Consider the following 26,186-nt stretch of genomic DNA (forward strand, 5'->3'; position numbering starts at 1 on the left):
ATATAATACTACTATGTGTCAGTGAAAAAAGATTTCCAATAATTTAGAAAACAAATCAAATTCAAATAAACTAATCAAATCAAACACTGATAATAAAAAAAATAATAAAATTAAGGGCAAATTGCATGTACAGTCATAGTTTTAAAAATAGTTTGGTTTTTCCTGAACTTTAAATGTTGCATGAAATGTCATGAACTTTCCGGACTGTGTAAATCTGGCCATCCGACCCGACCCGACCTGATACATTTCCAACACAAACTTATCCTACGTGACGCCTCGTAGGTCTGAATTGGCAACTGCACTAATTCTGGTCTGAATTAGCAAAAACATACAAGTAGCACAGATGAAAACAAACAAATCGAATTCCATAAATCGAATTCAGCATAAAACTAGCATTAATTCCACAATTAAAAAAATTGAACCATAAATTCGTCATTTGCCAAGTCACGCCTCCGACGCGCCAAGTAGGATAAGTTTGTGTCGAAAATCTATCGGGTCAGGCCGGGTCGGATGGGAAGTTTATACAGGCCAATAAAGTTCATAACTTTTCATGCAACATTTAAAGTTCACGTGAAAAACTAAATTATTTTGAAACTTCATGATTTTACATGCCATTTGCTCTAAAATTAATAGCATTAAACTATATTCTAAATTCAAGAAAAATATTAGATGAGGTGAAACCCATCTTAAAAATATTAGATGAGGTGAAACCCATCTTACCCTACCACCTACGCCCAACACCCACGCACCTTGTGGTGTGGTCTACTAATATATGAAGTCACTTTACGCCTCATTTCTACGTGTAGTGCGTTTAACTTACAACACCAAATAAAATTCCCATCGCAATCGTAGCTCAAACCTTTTATTATATCAACATCATGGCTTTGAATTGTGAACCAAATTGATTTTAAGAATCAATAAAATAATAAAACGATCGCATCAAGAGACGATAATTTACTGGACGTGCACAAATATTAAATACATCTTGAATTTAATAAAGAATAAACAATTGCGTCGGTGCATAAATCACATCGAAAGTAAGGTGAGATTAGGCCTAATGAGAATAGCAAAAGTGCAATAATCAGAATGTCAATATTAAAATATTAATATTATAAATATTGTTTACAATTTAACGGATGTAGTGCACTAATTAGTCACTCGTCATTAACAATGATTGCTTTTTAAATTGTGATTTGGTGTTTTGTTTTAATACGACCAACGCTACTGTGGAAGAATCTATACATTGAAGGATCCCTTTCCATCTACTTATTGCACCCTAAAATATTTCAACCTACATTAAAAAATAGATATATTTAATTTCACGAGCTTTTCAAAACTCAAAAGTGCAAAATGAAACCTCTTTAATTTTGTACTTCTACCATTCTAATGGAAAATGATCTTCTATATTCGATAAAGTATTAGTAGTTTTTATTAAAAAGAAATACTTTTAACTTGTATAAGATTTTTTTTTGTCCGAAAGTAATGTGTATTGTAAGCTGTTTTAATGTTGTAGTAGTATAAATTTATTTTTGAAACATATTACTACCCGTTTTACAAAAAATAATGTTTTTTTTTTCATTTTTGATGGTTCATCAATCTATATTCAATTATAGCAGTAATTTTTTTTTTTGTTTTTTCTTTCTAATTAGGTGAATTTCATTTTTTAGTACTAATAATAATTCATTTATATTTTTCTCTACACATCTCTTTTATTTTATTATTTTTGTATTAAAACTCGTATAGCTATAACTAAAACTATTTTGTTTGAACTGAGGTAGTATATTGCAGTGAGAATAGCCTTAAAAATCATGAACAAAGCGGCTGGACTATCCTTGCGAAATCCTTGATGAATCTTCTATAGAACCCAGCGTGCCCCAAAAACACTCTGATCTCCTTCTGGTTGGTAGGATATGGGAGTTTTGCAATGACCGCCATCTTTGCTGGGTCGACCTCAATTCCCCTGCTTGACACTACATGGCCCAGGACTATTCCTTCAGTAACCATAAAATGGCATTTTTCGAAATTCAGAACCAAGTTCTTCTGGCGGCGTCTTTCCAATACCCTGTTCAGGTTATGCAGCCCTTGATCGAAATCGTCCCCATAGATGGTGAAATCGTCCATGAAGATCTCAATGCAGTCTTCCAATAGGTCCGAAAAAATACTCATCATGCATCTTTGGAAAGTGCCTGGGGAGTTACAGAGGTCAAATGGCATCCTTCTGTAAGCATATGTGCCAAAGGGGCAAGTGAACGTCGTCTTTTCTTGGTCATCTGGATTTACAGCGATCTAGAAATAGCCACTATAACCATCTAGGAAGCTGAAGTACTGCTTCCCTGCCAATTTCTCCAACATTTGATCTATGAACGACAGAGGGAAGTGATCCTTCTTTGTAGCTTGATTTAGCTTCATGTAATCTATACACATTCTCCACCCAGTAACTGGCCTTGTCGGGATTAATTCATTTTTCTCGTTTTTCGCCACTTGAATCACTCCTTTCTTAGGCACCATGTGCACTGGGCTGACCCAGTTACTGACGGGAACGGAATAGATAATCCCAATCGAAACTAGCTTGACAATTTCCTTTAGTACCTCTTCCCTCATGTTGGGGTTAAGTTTCCGTTGTGGATCGCGGTGCGGCTTGGCTCCTTCCTCCAGTCGGATGTGATGCATGCATAAGTCCGGGCTGATGCCCACCAAGTCTGTCAGCTTCCAGCCTATAACCTTCTGATTCCTTCTCAATACTTCCAGCAATCTGGCTTCCTGCGCCTGGGTTAATTGATTGTTGATAATGACAGGCATGGTTTCACTTTCACCCAGGTAGGCGTACTTTAGATGTGCTGGAAGGGGTTTTAATTCCCTTGCGGGCTTTGTCTCTTCAGTGGGCAGAGGGTTTCCTGCTGCTTCTCTTTCTAGTGGATTGCCTTGATCAAGCCGTTTCGCTAGGATAGATACTTGAGTTGTCCCACTTGACCCAGTTGGCCTCGGGCGCTCACAAAAATCTGTCATTGCCTTTGCGATGGCTGGGTCGTCCATCTCTCTGACCTTCATGGTCTCAAACCACTATTCTATTACTTTCTCGACCCCCTTATCTGCAGCGGAGTCGGTGAACTGTCTCTTTAAGAATTCTTCTTCCAAATACTCATGTACCAAGGGCGGCTCAGTTACGTCTATGGAGTATACGTTCTCGCCGTCAGCTGGCTTCTTCATGGCTTCATCAATATAGAACGTGTACTGCTCTCCTTTGAAGTCCAGACTGATCGTCCCATTACGGACGTCTATGATAGTGCTGGCCGTGGACAAAAACGGCCATCCCAGCAGGACTCCACTCGACTCTTTTGCTGCGGCTTCGTCATCTTGGTTACGAAAAAATCAGTTGGGTATAGGAAGTTATTCACCTTTACAATAACGTCTTCCAGAATTCCTTCCGGGTGAATACATGATCTGTCGGCCAGCTATATCATTATATCTGTGTCGACTAGTTTGGCCTCTCCCAACTTTCGATAGATGGAGTACGACAGAGCATTGATAGATGCCCCCAAGTCGCACATGGCGTGCTCGACCTGGATGTCTCCGATTGAAATTGGAAGCGTGAAATTCCTGGGTCGGTCTTTTTTGAAGGGAGATCACTTCGCTGGATCACGGCAGAGACAGTCTCATCTGCAATCATTCTACCCTCCTCATTGACTTTCCCTGCCAGGTAGTCTTTAATGAATTTGCTGATCGGGGGCATTTTTAATGCATTAAGAGCGGCACCTTAGCGTCTACATTTTGAACATATTCGCCACGATGATTGTGGCTTCCTTTCTTCCTGTCATCATTCCGCGGTACGGATATGGCTTGACTTTCTCAGCCTCTTCTTTCTGATTCCCTTTCGAGGCTTCACCTCCTATCTTTTCCTTTCCCTTTTCCTTCGCTTGATCCACTACACTAGATCCTCCCTCTCTTTCATGACTTGGTTCAGAATCAGTTTCTGGAAACATTGCAGGATAACTGGGGCCTTGGTAAACTTTCCCTTATCTCAGAGAAACTTCGCTAATGTGTTCACGACCAGGTGGTTGTACAGTAGCCGGGATTTTCCCTTCATTGCCTCTTAGTTTGCCCAGTGACATGGCAACCTGAGATAGCTGATTTGTAAGCATATCTAGTGCAGCCCTTTATTTTTTCTGGGCTTCTTGTAATTCTCGCATTACATCATTTGGATGGTGCGGTACCATCATATCGCCTTGGCTATCTTTGGGGTGGCGGTTATATCTCTGATTCGGCAGTATCCCTCCGTGGTTGGGTTGCAGGTAATCAGATTGGCCGTAGTGTTCCTGCTGGTATGGCAGATGGTTGTAGAGTTGATTTCCCGGGTGCTGGTTTCCTCGTTGATGTAGCGGGACATAACTAATCATCTGGTTGTTTGGCTGCCTTACCTGGTTGTTTGACTGAGAACCTTGTTGTCTGTACCCCCAGTTTCCTTCCTGTTGTTGGCTTGACCAGTTAGGCTGTCATCCACTTGACCAGTTCCCTTGAGGTCCACTTGACCATCCTGCCTGACCTTCCTGCATTTTGTTCCCTCCAGTGTTTGCCCTCTCCTGGATCCGAGCAGGTCAGTTGGGCTGCCCTTCGGTAAGTTGTAAGGACTGCGTCGGGGGTGGTTGGATTTGATTCTGATCAGTCCACCTAAGGTTTGGGTGGTCCCTCCATGGAACATCTCTCTGCTTCCCCTGGATCCAGTTGCCATTTGCGTTCCAATGACCTACGACATTCACTTGGGCTTGCGGTTCTACCTCAGGGGGGATTCAAAGTAATAATAATGATGTTCTTCTGGTGGGGACGGTTGCGACACATATTGTGTCTCCTTTGGTGCAGGTGGTGGTGGCGGTCTTGCTTTCTCTACTGCCTCCAGCAGCTTCTTCTCCATTTGCTCAAATCGAGCCTCCAAGTTTTCATCATTGCGTGTCTCTGCTGCGTGCACTAATGCTGCTCTGAAACGGGTGGTGACAACGACGGCTTCCTGGACTCTCCAATGAGCGTAAGCGCCTATGTATATAAGAAGGTGATTCCAGTGGCCGCAGCGGTGGTACCTTCTCATCAACAGCAGGAATAACAAATGAGAAACGAAAAAAAAGAAAACTATTTACTCCTACGCATTACACACAAACATGAAATAACACCATACTTCCCCGGCAACGGCGCCATTTTGGAAGGACCACGAGAGGGGCGCGAATTCGGACAAAGTTATATTGAAGATAACCGAATCGATTGGATCAGTTAGCAAATGTCGTTGCCACTTGATCGATGCAAACTCGCTCTCGCTCGTTTCCTACCAAAGTAATTTGTAAACTCCCAATTTTGCACTACTTTAACAGTAAAGCGGCAAGTTCGGGGTCGATCCCACAAACAAGTTAGTGTGTCGAGTGTGTGAGTAGTGAACAGGGGGTTGGTTGCTGCCACGTTTTAACGTGGGAGTTTTTAACTACTGATTTTACTCTAGGCAGAATTCAAACTAGCTGACTTGATCAAGGTAAATTTAACTACTGGGTCAAGTGAATTGCAGGCGAAAACGTAACAGTAAATGCGAGGATGAAAACGAAATAACTTTGATTAAACTAAAACTGAGAACAGTACAGCGAGAAGTTTAAACAAAGTTAACACCTTGGGAAACTACGAAAGCAAGTAAAACCGAGAAGAATCTCGGCGGAAAACTTCAGAATACGTTGACAGATAACAAGTATTCTGTAGCGCTTCTTCAATCGCCCTTTCTAACTAAGCAACATTTTATCTAAGCTAGGCTAAGCTATCTAGAGAACTGAACTAAGCCAAACTAGACGGAATGTAAAGGATCGGATTCTCTTCTTGTGATGGCACATCCTCTATTTATAAGCTCTACTCGCCCTCCAGCTGGATAACGATCTTGACAGGGAATATTCACTCACGCTGAGGATGAGCGACTCATTGATTGCTACGTGTTTTTCCGTCTAGAATGTCGACGCTTTTGAGTAACAGATTCATGACTCAGCTCCGTCCTTGCATCTCATATGCCAGCACGTGTCCCCTTCTAGAACGTTGTCCTTCATAACAGAATATTGCGCCACATCCAGCTCATTTCCTCACGTGCCCTTATTTTGGAAGCCAGTGGTCCTTGCCTAACTTCTTGATTACTCCCCTTGATCAACTCCCCTGATTTATTAGCCTTTTCCGCCGATTGTACTTGCTTGATCAGTTTGGCTTCGTTGCCTTGGTCAAGTGGCATTTCTGCACAATTAACACTTGTTTTGCGCGATAAACCGATCAAGTAGTACACATTTTACCCATAAACCGATGCATGAAATAGGCCTTATCAAACTGCTCACACTTAAAAAATACTTTTCCTCAAGTATAAAGAAAAAGAAAAGAAAAGATAAGGCAAATTTCAGGCATGGTTTGCTCATTTAAAAAAAAAAGAAAGTAGACGAAAAAGAAAAACAAGACTCAAAACAAAAAACACATATTTACATGTATGCATTAGACCGAATATATTTCCAACAATCACACCCGAGGTCGAGGTCAATCCATTTGCCAGTAGCTTATGTTTCTTCTCTTTCGCGTTTGCTTGATCAAGGTGTCAGCTTGTCAAGATTCCTCAAATTAAACCACTGTTGGATTCACTCAGTCGCTCATTTCCCACCAGAGATGTTAGGACTGTTCACTCGGTATTGCCACAACTTTAATACCTTGAATCGGACTGCACAAGATAGTTCCTTAAGGTCTTTATTTTGGGTCGTAACGGGGTTCAAGGGTCGTAACGTATTAGGGTAGAGTTCTAGGGGTTCTAAGTTTAAGATAAAAATTTAAACTGTAAAAAGAAAACCACATGAGTCATAAGACCAAAGATTTGACTAAACTTGCTGGATCAGAGTGGGATATTAATTCTTTTCTACTGATACTTGATCAAATTTCTACCTTTAGCCTTTAACTTTCGGCTTATTTCCTAAATTTTGATTTTCTGGGTCAGGTTACAACTTTTTCCTGCCCTTTCTTTCCCTCAACATTTTTTTAACTTGATCAACCCGATTGTCTAACTTGATCAACCCGACTACCTTTTATTCCGACTACTCTATTGCTATCCGTTTTTGTCCTTTTCGAAAAATTTCATCTCTTTGACCCCTTTCCTCATGTGATATGAAACTTGAATTTTGGTTTTAAGGTTTCAAAGAACGGGTAAGAGTGTATAGGCTCAAAGTGGTTAACCACGGGGTGCCTTTATTAACGAGGCAGGTTCGTGGAACTAAGGAAGAGAAACGGCTCAAATGGCTAAGACCTAATGCCTTTAGTCCTTACTACTTGTGCAATTTTCATCTCAATATTAAAAGTCGGCCTCTCGTAAAATTTTCTTCTGTAAAAATAGTAGAAAGTGTTCTACTTTTGGCTTATAACTCACATATAGAGAGGCTTCACAGTTGGTTTAAAATTGAGCGTTTCCATCATACTTGCGTCGTTCAAACTGATCAAGTTTTTGCAATCAAGTTTTTACATATAAGCATACTGAATCCTTTTTCTAACTCTTCCAAAAAGTAGTCAAGTCTTCCACTTATCCAATTTCATGCATATTGCCTATTTATTACTACTAACTGTATTCTTTTGAAAATTTTTGTGCATGAATGATCCTACTGTAACTAACCCGTCCCCCCTCCCCACTGTATATGAACTCGTCCTCGAGGGACTGGATGCAGTGGAAAAAAAGGGTTAGGCACAGACAATGGCACAATAATAAACAAGGAAAACTTCTCACATTTAGACCAGACACGGGGCTAAGTGTAAGACAGTGCCAACAATCAAAACATGCTGATTAAAACCAGAGAAACAATAACCTAACAGACATAGGCTGGCAAACAAAAATAGCAAAACAACATGCATACTTCTCACACTTAGACCCACATGTCTAAGTGTAAGAGAACAAAAGAAACATCAGTATATACAGACCAACATGAAAATTAAATTATTTGAAACGAAATGAGCTGAGAATTAGGGGGTTTTACTAGGGTTTCCTGGGAGGTTGACTGGGAGATGCTGAGGGTGGCCGAGAGGATGATGGGCGCCGAGTTAGAGGAGAGCTTGTAGAGGGAGGTGGCGGTTGGCTAGCAAGGGTCTGTTGACGGATCGCCTGCAGAATCTTAGCTTGAGCAACCAGCTGGGCTTGTGAGTTCTCCACGAGCTGGGTAAGCATCTGCTCTATACGGAGCTTCCATTCTCGGTCAGTGCGTGCAGCCTCCTCTGGGTCTGCCTCCGTTGTGGGTACCATCTCCAACCTCTGCCTCTGTGGCCTTGCTGGGCTCGGCAGGCTTGCCGGGCTCGCCGCGTTGTGGCCTCTTGTGTTTGGGGAGATGGAGGGTTTTGTGGTCTGTAGGTTGTGGCTTGGTCCTTTGACGGGGAAATTCCCAATCGGGCCTTTAAGGTGGCATAAGCAGTCGCAACATCCAAATCGGAGGGCATACTCCGGAGGATTCTTGTCAAGCGCCGTTGAGCCTCTTCGTCCACCTCTGGTAGTGGAGCGGCGGTTGGTGTATGTGGGCTAGGATTTTCTATTTGGGCTGGGGAGGAGGCTTCTTGGTTATCACTGTCGGCACGGGCACTGGAAGATGAGGATGAAGTTGGGATTTGTTCGATCAATATTTTTGATGATAATGTGCGTAGGTCTTGGTAGAGAAGACGATGTTTTGGAGAGAGAGCCTTGAACTTGGGAGAAATCTTTGACGAGAACAAAAGGAATGTACTGTAGGCGGCTTGGGCAAAAGTGGTATACGGATCTGAAATCTTCCTTTTATAATTATATCGCAACTGTTGGGATTATCGACTGTTGAGATCCCTGCGGCTGTTCAGATATTTGCGACGCTTTACGTACGGGCGCGCCTTTTCAGAATGCCAGCTGGCTTAGCTTCTCTGATACGCTTCCTCCTTCTCTTTAAGGAATCCTTTCAATGTAGCAGTTGGCGCTCCCCGACACCTTTTTAGTGACTGCGCACGTCCTTTCATCACCTGCCCTGATCAACTCAATCACTGTACCACCCATAAAATTGCACTGATCAAATGGACAATTAATTCCAGATGAAAACTCAAATAGTTCCACTTGATCAGTTTTCGTCTGACTTAATTAACTAAGAAAATAAAATTATCATACGAAAAACTATTTACACTAACTACTAAGGACTTGATCGGGTTCCCTTAGGATGTCACTTGATCAGTTTGATAGATTAAGACTTTGTTGCTTGATCAAGCAGACTACCCATGATTATCTGATCACCCACTTTTCCTGATCACTGGAGAGAGTTAGGCATAAGTAGTGGAATGTCGTCCACCGCAAATGCCTCCATTCCTTCTCTGTATGGCTTTACCCTATGACCATTTACCATGAAGGAAGGCAAATCTGGATCGCTTCCTTGGAGTTCGATTGCTCCATTCGTTCGGATGGCGACAATGGTATAAGGACCTATCCACCTTGATCTGAGCTTTCCTGGCATCAATTTCAGCCTTTACTGAAACAGCAACACCTTCTGGCCCACCTTGAGTTCCTTCTTGCGAAGGTTTTTTTTTTTTCCTCAAACACCATCACGGCGGGGGGTTAAGGCGGACCCCCAACCTGTATATATCAAAAATCACCAAAAGAACATACATCAGACGAGCCCAAAAGTGACTCGGTCCGCACGAGAGATACAAAACACAAGAGCTATCAAAGCTACTATGGTATCCCCACAGACCGGGTACTAACCATCTAACTAAAGAGAAAATAAACATAACAAAGCAATACATCAAAAAAAAGAACAAGGAGGATGGCCAAAAGCGGGCCAAATCCAAAGGAAATCAAAAAACCATAAATCAAAACCACGAACCAAGTGAAGTAGTCATCCATCTCGATATCTGAATCTGAAGTTTGGATAGCCCAACTGGTCCATCCTGACGAGCGACTTCAAATACCGAGGCGCTGAATCCGCATCAAAGAAGGTAATGGCAGGGGTCTGGACCCCCCTACCTGCCAGAAAGTCAGCTGGCCGGTTGCCCTCTCGATAGATGTGAGAGAACATGAACTGTATCTGTGCGAGCAAAGTACGAATGCGAGCCATGTGATGTCTCACATCCGCTGCTCCTCCGCGTCCTGAAGTGAACACCGCGACCACTGCTGCCGCATCCATCTCGACCCAGACATGCGAGGAGAACTGCATAGCCAGTGGCAGCCCGTGAAGAAGAGCTAAAAGCTCCGCCTCGAAGGCCGACCCAGCTATGAGAGGCGTACAAAAGGCCCCCAAGAGAGAACCGTCTGAGCCACGAACCACTCCCCCACCGCCTGCCTGTCCCGTCGAGCTAGTAAAGGCCCCGTCGTTCTTGCGAAGGTTCTTATCATGCCACATCTTCGTCTTTTCTTTGTACCACATGGCAGAGTCATAGGCATCCAGGCGGAGCTCTTCAAGTTCCTGTAGTTGCATTCTCCTCTCTGCAGCTCCAGCCTCAGTATTCATATTCATTTCTTTGATGGCCCAGTAAGCTTGATGCTCCACTCCCACCGGCAGATGGCACATCTTCCTAAATACTAGCCGATATGGGGACATTCCGATAGGCGTTTTGAATGCCGTCCTATAGGCCCAGAGTGCGTCCTCCAATCGACGACTCCAGTCTTTCCTCGTGGGGTTGACCGTCTTCTCTAGAATTACCTTGATTTCTCTATTAGAAACTTCAGCCTGACCATTTGACTGTGGATGGTAAGGTGTGGATAGGCGGTGGTGGACTCCATACTTTCGCATCAAGGCTTCGATTGTTCTATTGACGAAATGAGTCTCTTGGTCAGAGATAATAGCCTGTGGTACTCCATATCGGGTAAATATGTTCGATTTCAAGAACTTCGCCACTTCTCTAGACTCACACGTTCTAGTTGCCTTTGCCTCGATTCATTTGGACACATAGTCCACTGCCACCAGTATGTAAAGATTGCCTTCAGATGTGGGAAAGAGTCCCATGAAGTCCATTTCCCATACATCGAATATTTTGCAGATAATAATGGGGATCTGAGGCATCTCGACTTTCGCAGATATCCCTCCAGTAAGCTGACATCGAGAGCACTTCTTACAGAATTCATAAGTATCTCTATGGATGGATGGCCAGTAAAAACCACTATCAAGTATCTTCCTCGCTGTTTTCTTTGGTCCAAAGTGACCTCCGTAAGCTAATGCGTGTCAGTGGATCAGCACGTCCTCCTGCTCCCATTCTGGTATACAGCGCCGGATTACTTGATATGTCCCCATCTTCCATAGGTAAGGATCGTCCCAATAGATGTATCGGGAGTCGCTTTTCAGCTTCAGCTTTTGTACCCTTGTAATCTCATCACTCCCAGGTAGTTCGCCCGATACCAAGTAGTTGGCCATGTCAGCAAACCATGGCTCCTTCCGCGTTTGTTGTCCCTTGCTTCCTTGCTCGGCTTGATCAACCTCTTTCACTTGGTTGACCCACTTTTGTCCCTTGCGTCTGAAATGACTTCACCGTTATCTGCTTGCAAGATTCGGCTTAGGTGATCCGCCCCTTTGTTCTCGCATCCATTCTTGTCGACTGCCTCCCAGTCGAATTCTTGTAAGATGAGGACCAACCTGATCAGTCTTGGCTTTGATTCCTTCTTAGCCAATAGGTATTTGATTGCAGCATGGTCAGTATAGACTATCACTTTGGATCCAAGCAGATATGGTTTGAACTTCTCAAATGCGAAGACTACCGATAGCATCTCATTTTCAGTCACATCATAGTTCTTCTGTGCTTGATTCAGAGTTTTGGAAGCGTAGAAGATGATGTAATTCTTTCCTTCGATCTTCTGACCTAATACTGCCCCCACTGCATAGTCGCTAGCATCGCACATCACCTCAAATGGGTGATTCCAGTCGTGGGCACGTATTATCGAAGAGCTTATCAACCGGTCCTTCAGAAATTGGAATGCGGCTTTACAGGAATCTGAGAATTCAAACTCTATATCGTTCTGGAGAAGTTTCGTCAGAGGCTGGGCTATCCTTGCGAAATCCTTGATGAATCTTCTATAGAACCCAGCGTGCCCCAAAAACGCTCTGATCTCCTTCTAGTTGGTAGGATATGGGAGTTTTGCAATGACCGCCACCTTTGCTGGGTCGACCTCAATTCAACTGCTTGACACTACATGGACCAGAACTATTCCTTCAGTAACCCTAAAATGGCATTTTTCGAAATTCAGAACCAAGTCCTTCTGGCTGCATCTTTCCAATACCCTGTTCAGGTTATGCAGCCCTTGATCGAAATCGTCCCCATAGACGGTGAAATCGTCCATGAAGATCTCAATGCAGTCTTCCAATAGGTCCGAAAAAATGCTCATCATGCATCTTTGGAAAGTGCCTGGGGCGTTACAGAGGCCAAATGGCATCCTTCTGTAAGCATATGTGCCAAAGGGGCAGGTGAACGTCGTCTTTTCTTGGTCATCTGGATTTACAGCGATCTGGAAATAGCCACTATAACCATCTAGGAAGCTGAAGTACTGCTTCCCTGCCAATTTCTCCAACAATTGATCTATGAACGGCAGAGGGAAGTGATCCTTCTTTGTAGCTTGATTTAGCTTCATGTAATCTATACACATTCTCCACCCAGTAACTGGCCTTGTCGGTATTAATACATTTTTCTCGTTTTTCACCACTTGAATCCCTCCTTTCTTAGGCACCATGTGCACTGGGCTGACCCAGTTACTGTCGGGAACTGAATAGATAATCCCAATCGAAACCAGCTTGACAATTTCCTTTAGTACCTCTTCCCTCATGTTGGGGTTGAGTTTCCGTTGTGGATCGCGGTGCGGCTTGGCTTCTTCCTCCAGTCGGATGTGATGCATGCATAAGTCAGGCTGATGCCCACCAAGTCTGTCAGCTTCCAGCCTATAACATTCTGATTCCTTGTCAATACTTCCAGCAATCTGTCTTCCTGCGCCTGGGTTAATTGATTGTTGATAATGACAGACATGGTTTCACTTTCACCTAGGTAGGCGTACTTTAGATGTGCTCTTCAGTGGGCAGAGGGTTTCCTGCTGCTTCTCTTTCTAGTGGATTGCCTTGATCAAGCCGTTTCGCTAGACTAGATACTTGAGCTGTCCCACTTGACCCAGTTGGCCTCGGGCGCTCACAAAAATCCGTCATTGCCTTTGCGATGGCTGGGTCATCCATCTCTCCGACCTTCATAGTCTCAAACCACTCTTCTATTTCTTTCTCGACCCCCTTATCTGCAGCGGAGTCGGCGAACTGCCTCTTTAAGAATTCTTCTTCCAAATACTCCTGTACCTAGGCATGCACAAGGGTCACGAACCGCCGGTTCCGGTTCATGAACCGGCGGTTCACGGTTCAGGAAATGCTTGAACCTGAACCGGCCCGCCTACCTCCCGGCAGTTCCGGTTCCGGTTCAAAAAACCGCCGGTTCACCAAGCGGTTCAAAACCACCGGTTTTTTGCCTGAACCGCCGGTTCCGGTTCATGAACCGGCGGTTCAACCGAAATTAAAAAAAAAATTATTTATAAAAATTGATTTTTATATTTAAAATCAATTTTTACAAATGAATACAAGAAATTCGTAATAGCCCATATATATTTGATGGGCTTGCGAATTTGAGAAACCATTCTTGGTTGTTTCTCTTTTATAGAGACATCCTTGAATGTTTTATGTTCCACTTTCAATGTAGGACAAACTCATTCTTGGTTGTTTCTCTTTTATAGAGACATCCTTGAATGTTTTATGTTCCACTTTCGATGTGGGACAAACTCATTTTTGGTTGTTTCTCTTTTATAGAGACATCCTTGAATGTTTTATGTTCCACTTTCGATGTGGGACAAAATCATCCTTGGTTGTTTCACTTTTATAGAGACATCCTTGAATGTTTTATGTTCCACTTTCGATGTGGGACAAACTCATTCTTGGTTGTTTCTATTTTATAGAGACATCCTTGAATGCTTTATGTTCCACTTTCGATGTGGGACAAAATCATTCTTGGTTGTTTCACTTTTATAGAGACATCCTTGAATGTTTTATGTTCCACTTTCGATGTGGGACAAACTCATTCTTGGTTGTTTCTCTTTTATAGTGACATCCTTGAATGTTTTATGTTCCACTTTCGATGTGGGACAAACTCATTATTGGTTGTTTCTCTTTTAAAGAAACATCCTTGAATGTTTTATGTTCCACTTTCGTTGTGGGACAAAATCATTCTTGGTTGTTTCTTTTTTATAGAGACATCCTTGAATGTTTTATGTTCCACTTTTGATGTGGGACAAAATCATTCTTGGATGTTTCTCTTTTATAGAGACTTCCTTGAATGTTTTATGTTTCTCTTTTGATGTAGGACAAAATATGTTGAAGTATTTTCTTTTATAACTACATGTTTAGAGCATTCATTCATCTTTTTCCAATGTGGGATACAAAACTTTCTTTTGTCTTCTATTTTTCTTCATGTTTTGTATGATATATATAAACAAAATTATTATTCAAATATATTCTTGATTGATAAAAATAATGAATTATTGAGAAATATGATTTGTATATAGAAAATATTTATTTGTATAATAATTATGGTTAGGTTTATACAATTTGTATAAGAATTATTTTTTTAATGTGTATAATATTATTTATTAGTTAACATATACATAAATTTATAAACATAAGCAAATCATTAATGCTAAATAACTAATGAATAATAGTTTATGTAATAATATTTGTTATTATTACATAAACTATTATGTCCAATATTAAGCATTGATATTTTATAAATATTTACATAAATAACTAATGAAATAGAATAATTTGCTTTGATCATAAATACATAAATTTATTATAGAATAATATTGGACATAATAGTTTATAAATACATAAATAATATTGGACATAAACTATTATGTCCAGTATTAGTATCAATACTTAAAAAATATCAATACTTAATAGGACATAATAGTTTATGTAATAATAACAAATATTATTACATAAACTATTATTCATTAGTTATTTATCATTAATGATTTGCTTATGTTTATAAATTTATATATATGTTAACTAATAAATAATATTATACACATTGAAAGAATAATTCTTATGCAAATTGTATAAACCTAACAATAATTATTATACAAATAAATATTTTCTATATACAAATCATATTTCTCAATAATTCTTTATTTTTATCAATCAAGAATATATTTGAATAATAATTTTGTTTATATATATCATACAAAACATGAAGAAAAGTAGAAGACAAAAGAAAGTTTTGTATCCCACATTGGAAAAAGATGAATGAATGCTCTAAACATGTAGTTATAAAAGAAAGTACTTCAACATATTTTGTCCCACATCGAAAGTGGAACATAAAACATTCAAGGATGTCTCTATAAAATAGAAACAACCAAGAATGAGTTTGTCCCACATCGAAAGTGGAACATAAAACATTCAAGGATGTTTCTATAAAATAGAAACAACCAAGAATGAGTTTGTCCCACATCGAAAGTGGAACATAAAACATTCAAGAATGTCTCTATAAAAGAGAAACAACTAAGAATGAGTTTGTCCCACATCGAAAGTGGAACATAAAACATTCAAGGATGTCTCTATAAAAGAGAAACAACCAAGAATGATTTTGTCCCACATCGAAAGTGGAACATAAAACATTCAAGGATGTTTCTATAAAAGAGAAACAACCAAGAATGGTTTCATAAATTCGCAAGCCCATCAAATATATATGGGCTATTATGAATTTCTTGTATTCATTTGTTTGTAAAAATTGATTTTAAATATAAAAATTAATTTTTATAAATAATTTTTTTTTTTAAATTCGGCCGAACCGGCGGTTCAAACCGCCGAACCGGCGGTTCAAACCACCGAACCGCCGGTTCACGGTTCACAATTCGCCGACCCTGAACCGGCCCGTGTTAACCGGCAACCCTCCGGACGGTTCAAACCGCTGGTTCCGGTTCATGAACCGGCGGGCCCGAACCGGCGGTTAACCGCCGGGCCGGTTCGGTTTGTGCATGTCTACCTGTACCAAGAGCTCAGTTACTTCTATGGAGTATACGTTCTCGTCGTCAGCAGTGCTGGCCGTGGACAAAAACGGTCGTCCCAGCAGGACTCCACTCGACTCTTTTGCTGCAGGCTCCGTCATCTTGATTATGAAAAAATCAGCTGGGTATAGGAAGTTATTCACCTTTACAATAACGTCTTCCAGAATTCCTTCCGGGTGAATACATGATCTGTCGGCCAGCTATATCATTATATCTGTGTCGACTAGTTTGGCCTCTCCCAGCTTTCGATAGATGGAGTACGACAGAACATTGATAGATGCCCCCAAGTCGTACATGGCGTGCTCCACCTGGATGTCTCCGATTGAAATTGGTAGCGTGAACATTCCTGGTTCGGTCTTTTTTGAAGGGAGATCACTTCGCTGGATCACGGCAGAGACAGTCTCATCTGCAATCATTCTACCCTCCTCATTGACTTTCCCTGCCAGGTAGTCTTTAATGAATTTACTGATCGGGGGCATTTTAATGCCGTTAAGAGCGGCATCTTAACGTCTACATCTTTGAACATATTCGCCACGTCGATTGTGGCTTTCTTTCTTCTTGTCATTATTCCGCGGTACGGATATGGCTTGACTTTCTCAGCCTCTTCTTTCTGATTCCCTTTCGAGGCTTCACCTCCTATCTTTTCCTTTCCCTTTTCCTTCGCTTGATCCACTACACTAGATCCTCCCTCTCTTTCATGACTTGGTTCAGAATCAGTTTCTGGAAACATTGCAGGATAACTGGGGCCTTGGTAAACTTTCCCTTATCTCAGAGAAACTTCGCTAATGTGTTCACGACCAGGTGGTTGTACAGTAGCCGGGATTTTCCCTTCATTGCCTCTTAGTTTGCCCAGTGACATGGCAACCTGAGATAGCTGCTTTGTAAGCATATCTAGTGCAGCCCTTTGTTCTTTCTGGGCTTCTTTTATTTCTCGCATTGCATCATTTGGATGGTGCGGGTACCATCATATCGCCTTGGCTATCTTTGGGGAGGCGGTTATATCTCTGATTCGGCAGTCCCCCTCTATGGTTGGGTTGCAGGTGTTCAGATTGCTCGTAGTGTTCTTGCTGGTATGGCGGATGGTTGTAGAGTTGATTTCCCGGGTGCTGGTTTCCTCGTTGATGTGGCGGGACTTAACTGATCATCTGGTTGTTTGGCTGCCTTACCTGGTTGTTTGACTGAGAACCTTGTTGTCTGTACCCCCAGTTTCCTTCCTGTTGTTGGCTTGACCAGTTAGGCTGTCATCCACTTGACCAGTTCCCTTGAGGTCCACTTGACCATCCTGCCTGACCTTCCTGCATTTTGTTCCCTCCAGTGTTTGCCCTCTCCTGGATCCGAGCAGGTCAGTTGGGCTGCCCTTCGGTAAGTTGTAAGGACTGCGTCGGGGGTGGTTGGCTTTGATTCTGTTCAGTCCACCTAAGGTTTGGGTGGTATCTCTATGGAGCATCTCTCTGCTTCCCCTGGATCCAGTTGCCATTTGCGTTCCAATGACCTACGGCATTCACTTGGGCTTGCGGTTCTACCTCAGGGAGGGATTCACAGTAATAATAATGTTGTTCTTCTGGTGGGGACGGTTGTGGCACATATTGTGTCTCCTTTGGTGCAGGTGGTCTTGCTTTCTCTACTGCCTCCAGCAGCTTCTTCTCCATTTGCTCAAATCGAGCCTCCAAGTTTTCATCATTGCGTGTCTCTGCTGCGTGCACTACTGTTGTTCTGTAACGGGTGGTGACAACGCCGGCTTCCTGCACTCTCCAATGAGCGTTAGCGTCTCTGTATATAAGAGGGTGATTCCAGTGGCCGCCGCGGTGTTACCTTCTCATCAACAGCAGGAAAAATAAATGAGAAACGAAAAAAAGAAAACTATTTACTCCTACGCACTACGCACAAACATGAAGTAACACCATACTTCCCCGGCAACGGCGCCATTTTGGAAGGACCACGAGAGGGGCGCGAATTCGGACAAAGTTATATTGAAGATAACCGAATCGATTGGATCAGTTAGCAAATGTCGTTGCCACTTGATCGATGCAAACTCGCTCTCGCTCGTTTCCTACCAATGTAATTTGTAAACTCCCAATTTCGCACTACTTTAACAGTAAAGCGGCAAGTTCGGGGTCGATCCCACAAACAAGTTAGTGTGTCGAGTGTGTGAGTAGTGAACAGGGGGTTGGTTGCTGCCACGTTTTAACGTGGGAGTTTTTAACTACTGATTTTACTCTAGGCAGAATTAAACTTGTTGACTTGATCAAGGTAAATTTAACTACTGGGTCAAGTGAATTGCAGGCGAAAACGTAACAGTAAATGCGAGGATGAAAACGAAATAACTTTGATTAAACTAAAACTGAGAACAGTACAACGAGAAGTTTAAACTAAGCTAACACCTTGGGAAACTACGAAAGCAAGTAAAACCGAGAAGAATCTCGGCCGGAAACTTCAGAATACGCTGACAGATAACAAGTATTCTGTAGCGCTTCTTCAATCGCCCTTTCTAACTAAGCAACACTCTATCTAAGCTAAGCTAAGCTATCTAGAGAACTGAACTAAGCTAAACTAGACGGAAAGTAAAGGATCAGATTCTCTTCTTGTGATGGCACATCCTCTATTTATAAGCTCTACACGCCCTCCAGCTGGATAACGATCTTGACAGGGAATATTCACTCACGCTGAGGATGAGCGACTCATTGATTGCTACGTGTTTTTCCTTCTAGAATGTCGACGCTTTTGAGTAACAGATTCATGACTTAGCTCCGTCCTTCCGTCTCATATGCCAGCACGTGTCCCCTTCTAGAACGTTGTCCTTGATAACAGAATGGTGCGCCACATCCAGCTCATTTCCTCACGTGCCCGTCTTCTGGAAGCCAGTGGTCCCTGCCTAACTGCTTGATTACTCCCCTTGATCATCTCCCCTGATTTATTGGCCTTTTCCGCCGATTGTACTTGCTTGATCAGTTTGCCTTCGTTGCCTTGGTCAAGCGGCATTTCTGCACAATTAACACTTGTTTTGCGCGATAAACCGATCAAGTAGTACACATTTTACCCATAAACCGATGCATGAAATATGCCTTATCAGTTATACTGAAATGTCGGTAACAAAATTTATAATGAAGTATTTACTTCGTGAAATATTTATTTTATTATAATGACATTTTGATTCACTATATTTTTTAAAATTCTTGTTGTGAACCAATAATTAAATAATCTAAAATGTCTTTATATTTAGTAATTATGTAGGCTATTTGGAAGGGCCGGAGAAATAAAAGCTAAAGTGGTTAAAATTCTAGTAACTGCAAAAATCATGAAGGCCTGAGAACATGTCAATATTTATCAATTTTTATTTATCCACATATTTTTAAATCTCATATTCTTATATTAGGGGAAAACATTGAAAAGAACTACTTGTTTTCTTTTTAAAGCTTGGTAAATGCGGTTTTATTGAAAAAGAACTACTTATTAAAGGTCAAAACTGATCCTGAATATATACTCATTTTATGATTTTGGTCATATACTTTATCTTTTGAATTTTTGCATCCTGAACATTTCAACTTGGATCACAATTGGTCCTACACTAACAAATCCGTCAATTTTTAAACGGTTTTAACCCGATTTTGACCGAATTTGATGGTTTTAACAGTCACACTCGGGTTTAAAACCGTTTAAAAAACGGTCAAAATCGGGTTAAAATCGTTTAAAAATTGACGGAATTGTTAGTGTAGGACCAATTGTGATTCGAGTTGAAATGTTTAGGATGCAAAAATTCAAAAGATAAAATATAGGACCAAAATCATAAAATGGGCATATGTTCAAGATCAATTTGGACATTTACTCTATTAAAATATCACCATGATATTATCTTAACCAAATTTTTCATGTCAAAATGTGGATTGGATGAAAATATCTTAACCATTTTCCTAAAAAAAAGAACGCAACCTTAACTTATTACTGATTTTACATTATTTCAACACGAAGTTGATTCTTACTACAATATCATGTTTAAAGATCTAATTAGTGATGTATATAATGTTTAAGAAAACCCAAATATTGGATATACCCTCAAACGATGTCCCAAATTTAAAAATATACAAAATGTTCACATAATGAACCAGCATTATGTGAACAGAGAAATTTACAGTTTAAGTAGGCTTATGTGAACAGAGAAATTTCAAAATCACTGAAGACAGAGAAATTTACAGTTTAAGTAGGCTTCCAAACATGAACTAAACGGGCAAAAGCTTGAGTTCTATACCCAATATGAAGATGTATCAGCAGGGTGCAAAATATCAAGCCTAGTCCCCACTTCCGAAGCTATCTCGCCTCTCAGCTGGCCAGCTGAAGCCTGGATGCCCATCATGATTCCCGTCACCAGTGTACGATCTGCCCCGTTGCAGGTGGGGATGAGGCACCGAAGGTGGTGGAGGAAGATGGAGTGGTTGGGGCGCGCGCCAATATTCCTTTACTGTCCCTTGGGTCTACAAAGTTCCCACCTTGCCTCTGTTGTTCCATACTCTTATTCCCAGCATTCTGAAACAATCCTCTTCCTTGAGGGTCGACATTCATAAAGCCATCCGTAGACCTGTGAGATACCATAGGAGGTTCCAGAGGCACAGACCCGGGCACTGCATTCCACTGTGGATAATTTTGAGGAAAATTCATGGGTCCGGCAGGACCAGGTGGGAAACCTAGCAACGAGCCCTGTCCTGGTCCACCTTCTGGTGTAGAACCTGGTCTTTGTATTCCTTATGGTGTGCCAAAGTACTGTTGTGTTCCATCAGCTGCATAAGGAGGATAATCATATTGAGGTGGAGCTGGACCTGAATTCGGGTTAACTGGTACAGCAGAATTAGAAGGTTGTGAGTTGCGAGTACTAAAAGGAATGAAATTCGGATATATTTTTTATGAACTGACTTGAATCTTGCCAACCACTGCCCTGCACATGAGCTTCAAAAGTATGCTGAGGAAAGTGGTTCTGGGAAGTACCTCTATCAGGGTGCTCTGATGGATGATCGGGAGTTTGTCTTGGAAAAGGTGGCGCCGGCCTTTGCTGTACAGCAGGTCTCGGAGGTGGTTGTTCCCTGGATTGAGGCAGCTGGGCATTGTATTCACTATCATGAAGTTGAGAACTAGAATGGGGAGAAAAAAACTGGCCTTGGGGGTGCTTGAACTGTGGAATCGGAGGCTGAAGGTTTCCTAGCACTCATTGCTTCCGATTCATTCCCTTCTATTTCCTTATTGGGGTGAATAAGATCAGAATGGGCCACATTATATGCAACTCAAAGTCACTCTTCTTTAAGAAGGACTTCAGACAATGAGGGGCTGCACATATGAAGATTCCTTCCATCATTTTAATTGTCTGAATCTTCTGAATGCGTTCATCACAACTGTAGAAGACGATTGGCAAAGTATAGTTGAAGTCATGCATTACCACAGATGATTAACAAGGTTTAAGAACTATCAAAGCAAACAACCAAAAGAAAAAGGTATGAATATTGAATTCTTGACATCATCAGCATCCTCCCTAGTACTCAGACAGAGTTTGTAAACCATTCCCTTCAATAAACAAAATACTGGCAAATAACCAGCAAATGAAACTCCAATTTATTACTAGAATAAAGTTAACCACTATTCATCACTTTTTCTATTTCGAAAAGAAGCACTCTTTAGTTAAACTAGAGAGCAAGTCAACGTAGTCCATTGAAACATTTTTACTTGTATATTACCCCACTGAGTCTGATGCAGAAATGTCACAATATAATTTTGAAAGACTTCATGAGATCATAGACAAATACTATTAAAATCAAGATCCTAAATAAAATGCAACAATATCATAGAGAGGAGCCAGATGCATAAAAAGGTAGTATGTCTTACAGATAACAAAGAGAATGACTCCTGGAACAGTCCAAACAGAAGGCGTGCTCACATGGGCTCTGCAATAAAATAAGTTTGTCGGCATATTAGCTAATCATACTTGCAGATGTAGGAAATGGCATTGACACTCCTGGTAGAACTCTTCTTCATAGCTTCAAATGGATTCAACACAAATATCAAGATGTGCCACACATAGAAGTCTAGGTTCAGGTAAACCATGATCACATGCTCCTTGTATAACACAAAATGAAGTAAGGTTCATAACAAAGAAAACCAATATACACAAAATAACATTTCAAATAAAAGATCAGAAGTAGCTAATGGTATCCCAATAAAAAAGTAACAATCATTTTTTAAAGCAATACATTAAGGGGGCATTTACTTTTCATGGTTGATAAGATACACAATTGAGTATTTTTATCCTCATTATTAGGAATTCTCTCATCCTACCCTTTCGATGGGATATGAATCAACAAAGAAATAACTCTATCTAGGCTACCGTAGTAACAAAATGCCTTCTCAACAAAAAAAAAAACTGAGCATAAACACAACTCAGTGTTATCAAAAGCTCGTCTGCGGCTCTGCGCCCAGGGTGTGAGGCGCACTGGTATCGCCCTGAGGTGGCTGGGGCAAGTGATATGCACGGGGGAGAGCCTGGGGCTGCTGGGGCAATATAACTTTTCAAATACTAAAGCCTAAAAGTCTACAAATCTTATCAAGTCTTTTTTCCTAAAACAACTCAAATATAATTAATCTTCAAACTCTGGAAGGAGACATATGTATCACAAACACATTGTTGCAAAGAGTTACGTTGAGGCTACACATAATATACAATTGTCTGCTACACAGCAAAAGGTGTCAATGAATTGAAGCATTCGTCTTACGAATACTAGTACAAAGAAAGCTATAGTAGTATGATTTTCTTTACTCACCAATCATGAATCAACTCATTAGCTTTAATTTATGTAAACCTCACATGCCATTAAAAGACTGTAAATGTTACTCACCAGACGCCAATAAATAGCAACGGGAAAGTCGCATCTCGAACGCAGAAATGGACACGCTCACCGAGCTGGCGACGGGAACAGACTTGATAACAGCAGTTGCAGATGCTGCACCCATACCCTTGGCCACAGGAAGATCAGCTAACACAAGATGATCGGGGCAAGCCACTGTGACAGTGTCCACAGGCGCAGGATTTGCAGCTGCACCAGCTTCACTAGCTGGCTTGCTAAGCCGAATTTGCAGCATCTTACTAGTGTTGCGTGAACAATTTCGTCTTCAAAACTCGGAAAACAACTACTGCTTGATTTCTATTGCTGCAATGATCCAGCAATATGCCTAGGTCACAATTGAGAAACTAACATATCAATTGAAACTTGCAGAATGAAACGTTTCAAATTTAAAAACGATAACAATAAGCTGGTTAGGTTTGTTTTGTGAAAATTTATGAGGAGATGAGTATTTACCTTATTGATTTTCGAATCGGTGGATATACGACATTGCAGCTGAGCTTCAGGAAACAGAAGCTCTTAACGGAATCAGAGATAGAGAAATTGAATGACGAAGCTCACAGTAAAAGAAGAGAGATCTGATATTAGCACTAAAAGGATATTACGCTCGAATTGGGCTTCGGTATACAGCTATTTGAGCCAGAGTTATTGATTTTTAAAAAAACATATGAGAACTTTTAATTTTAGTGTTGATAAAATTATAAAATTTGAGAATTTATTACAAATTATTGTTAGGGTGATTTTTCGGTTTCTATAATTTTTATCTATATTATATCTTTTTTTATTTTTGGTTTACCAATACTTTACCGGGTGAATAAAATAAAACAAAAATTACATGTAGCAGTATAATTAATTTTTTAGGTCTCATATTGTAATCAAATTTAATCATTATTGTTAAATTTGATCTTCGATTGAGTGTGTGTGCGAATGCGTGTTTTGATTTAGAGATTGTATGGAGAATCTTGAGAGAGGATTATCATTGAAATCGGATGAAGATTACACAATGAGCTAACTACTGTTACAACAGCTCTAACTAACTATTTAACCTCTAAGTTTCTAACGGTCGAAAAGCTAATCGAACGGGTGAGATTTAAAGTTGAGTGAGGCGCGCGATCCAATGGTAGCTGAAGAGTTTCAGCTCCTTGACGTTTCCCGAACTTAAAACCTTTCTTCATAGCAGCGATTCATCAATCTATCTTACAAACTCCACCTTGATGATTCGTCTACTAGCTCCACCTTCATTAAATCTTCCTGAGATTTATCAAGTCCATGCACAACTCCAACTTCAACTTTGGCATTGGTTTTGTCAGCATATCAGCTGGATTGTCAGCTGTGTGGACCTTGAACACTCTGATTTCACCATCCTCTATCTTCTCCCGGATGAAGTGCAAGCGCACATCTATGTGCTTACTTCTCTCATGATATACTTGGTGCTTGGCTAAACTCAAAGCACTATTGTTGTCACAACCTATGCTTACTGATTCTTGCTCCACACCAAAATCTTTCAGCATACCCTTCAGCCATGAACTCTCCTTCACAGCAGATGTCAATGCCATGAACTCAGCCTCAGTTGTGGATAAAGCAACCACAGATTGCAAGCTGCTCTTCCAGCTGATAACTGATCCATATAATGTGAATAGATACCCTGATTGAGATCTTCTCGTATCTAGATTTCCAGCAAAGTCTGAATCACTCCATCCTATCAGAGCATCTCCCACACATTCACTCCCACCATCAAACATGATTCCACACTCAGTAGCTCCCATCAGATACCTCATCAGCCATTTCAATGCTGACCAATGCTCTCTGCCATAGTTTGTCATGTACCTACTGGTTACTGATATGGCTTGTGCAATGTCGGGCATTGTGCAAATCATAGCATACATTATGCTTCCAATAATGTTAGCATAAGGTATATTCTGCATTTCCCTCATCTCAGCTTCAGTTCTTGGCTGTTGGCTTGCTGTCAGCTTGTAATGTTGAGTCATAGGCACTGCCACTTTCTTTGTTTCTTCCATCTTGAACCTTCTCAACAGCCTAGAGACATATTCAGATTGGGTAAGATAGATTTGCTTCTTTTCCCTGCTCCTGATTATGGCCATGCCCAGAATTCTTCTGGCAGGTCCTAGGTCTTTCATCTCAAATGCATTACTGAGATCATGCTTCACCTTCTGTACTTCATTCATATCAGCTCTGGCTAGCAACATATCATCTACATACAAGAGTAGATAAGCCACAGCAGCTCCATCTACACTCTTAATATAGACACATCCATCATAAGAAGACCTCAGAAAACCAGACTTCACCATGTGCTCATTGAACTTCATATGCCACTGACGGCTGGCTTGCTTCAACCCATAAATGCTCTTCTTTAATAAGCAAACCTTGCTCTCATGTCCAGCCTTCACAAATCCCCTGGGTTGAGCCATATAAATAGTCTCTTTGAGCTCACCATGCAAAAAGGTTGTTTTAACATCTAGTTGTTCTAGCTCCCAATCCTTTCTTGCCACTATAGCCAACAGAATTCTGATAGAAGTATGTTTGACCACGGGAGAAAACACCTCTTCATAATCAATGCCATATTCTTGTGTGAAACCCCTTGCAACCAATCTAGCTTTGTGTCTGACTTTATCACCATCACCACCTTCTAACTTTCTTTTGAAAATCCATTTACAACTGACTATTCTCCTTCCATTCGGCCTTTCAACCAACACCCATGTACCATTTTTCAGTAATGAGTCAATTTCATCAATCATTGCCTGCTTCCATTTATCAGAATCTGTTGCACTAACAGCTTCCTCATATGTATTTGGCTCAGAATATTCAACCTCTTCTGCAGCCATCAGACAAATGTACAGGTATTCTGCATCTGAATACCTTGTTGAGGGCTTCACAACTCTTCTTACTCTATCTCGAGTCAGTTTCCAGTCAGCCTTATCATCAGTGTTGGATTGTTGAGGTGGATCTGGTACATTGCTCTCACCAGTTTCAGCAGCATTTCCACCCATATTCTCTTCCCCATGCTCCACCTCAAACTCAGTAAGTGTAGGAGCAACTATCCTCTCTGCATTATCAGAAGTAGTAGCATCTGACCTTTTCTTAAAAGGCAAATCATTTTCCCAGAAAGCAACATCCCTGCTGATTATTATTCTTCCTTTTCCAGGCTCAACACACCAGAGCCTATAGCCTTTTACACCGGGTTGATACCCCAACATGATACATTTAACCGCCCTTGCTTCAAGTTTTCCCTGCTTGATGTGTGCAAAAGCTTT

At 41.1% G+C, this 26,186-nt stretch overlaps 1 pseudogene; it reads right to left on the reverse strand.

Annotated features, from left to right (window-relative positions):
* Positions 1-20,059: 20,059 nt before the first annotated feature.
* LOC121773938 lies at positions 20,060-23,483 on the reverse strand (annotated as a pseudogene).
* Between the last annotated feature and the right edge of the window lie 2,703 nt (positions 23,484-26,186).

This window comes from Salvia splendens, chromosome 17, assembly GCF_004379255.2.
Source record: "Salvia splendens isolate huo1 chromosome 17, SspV2, whole genome shotgun sequence".
In the NCBI taxonomy this organism is placed as follows: Eukaryota; Viridiplantae; Streptophyta; class Magnoliopsida; order Lamiales; family Lamiaceae; genus Salvia; species Salvia splendens.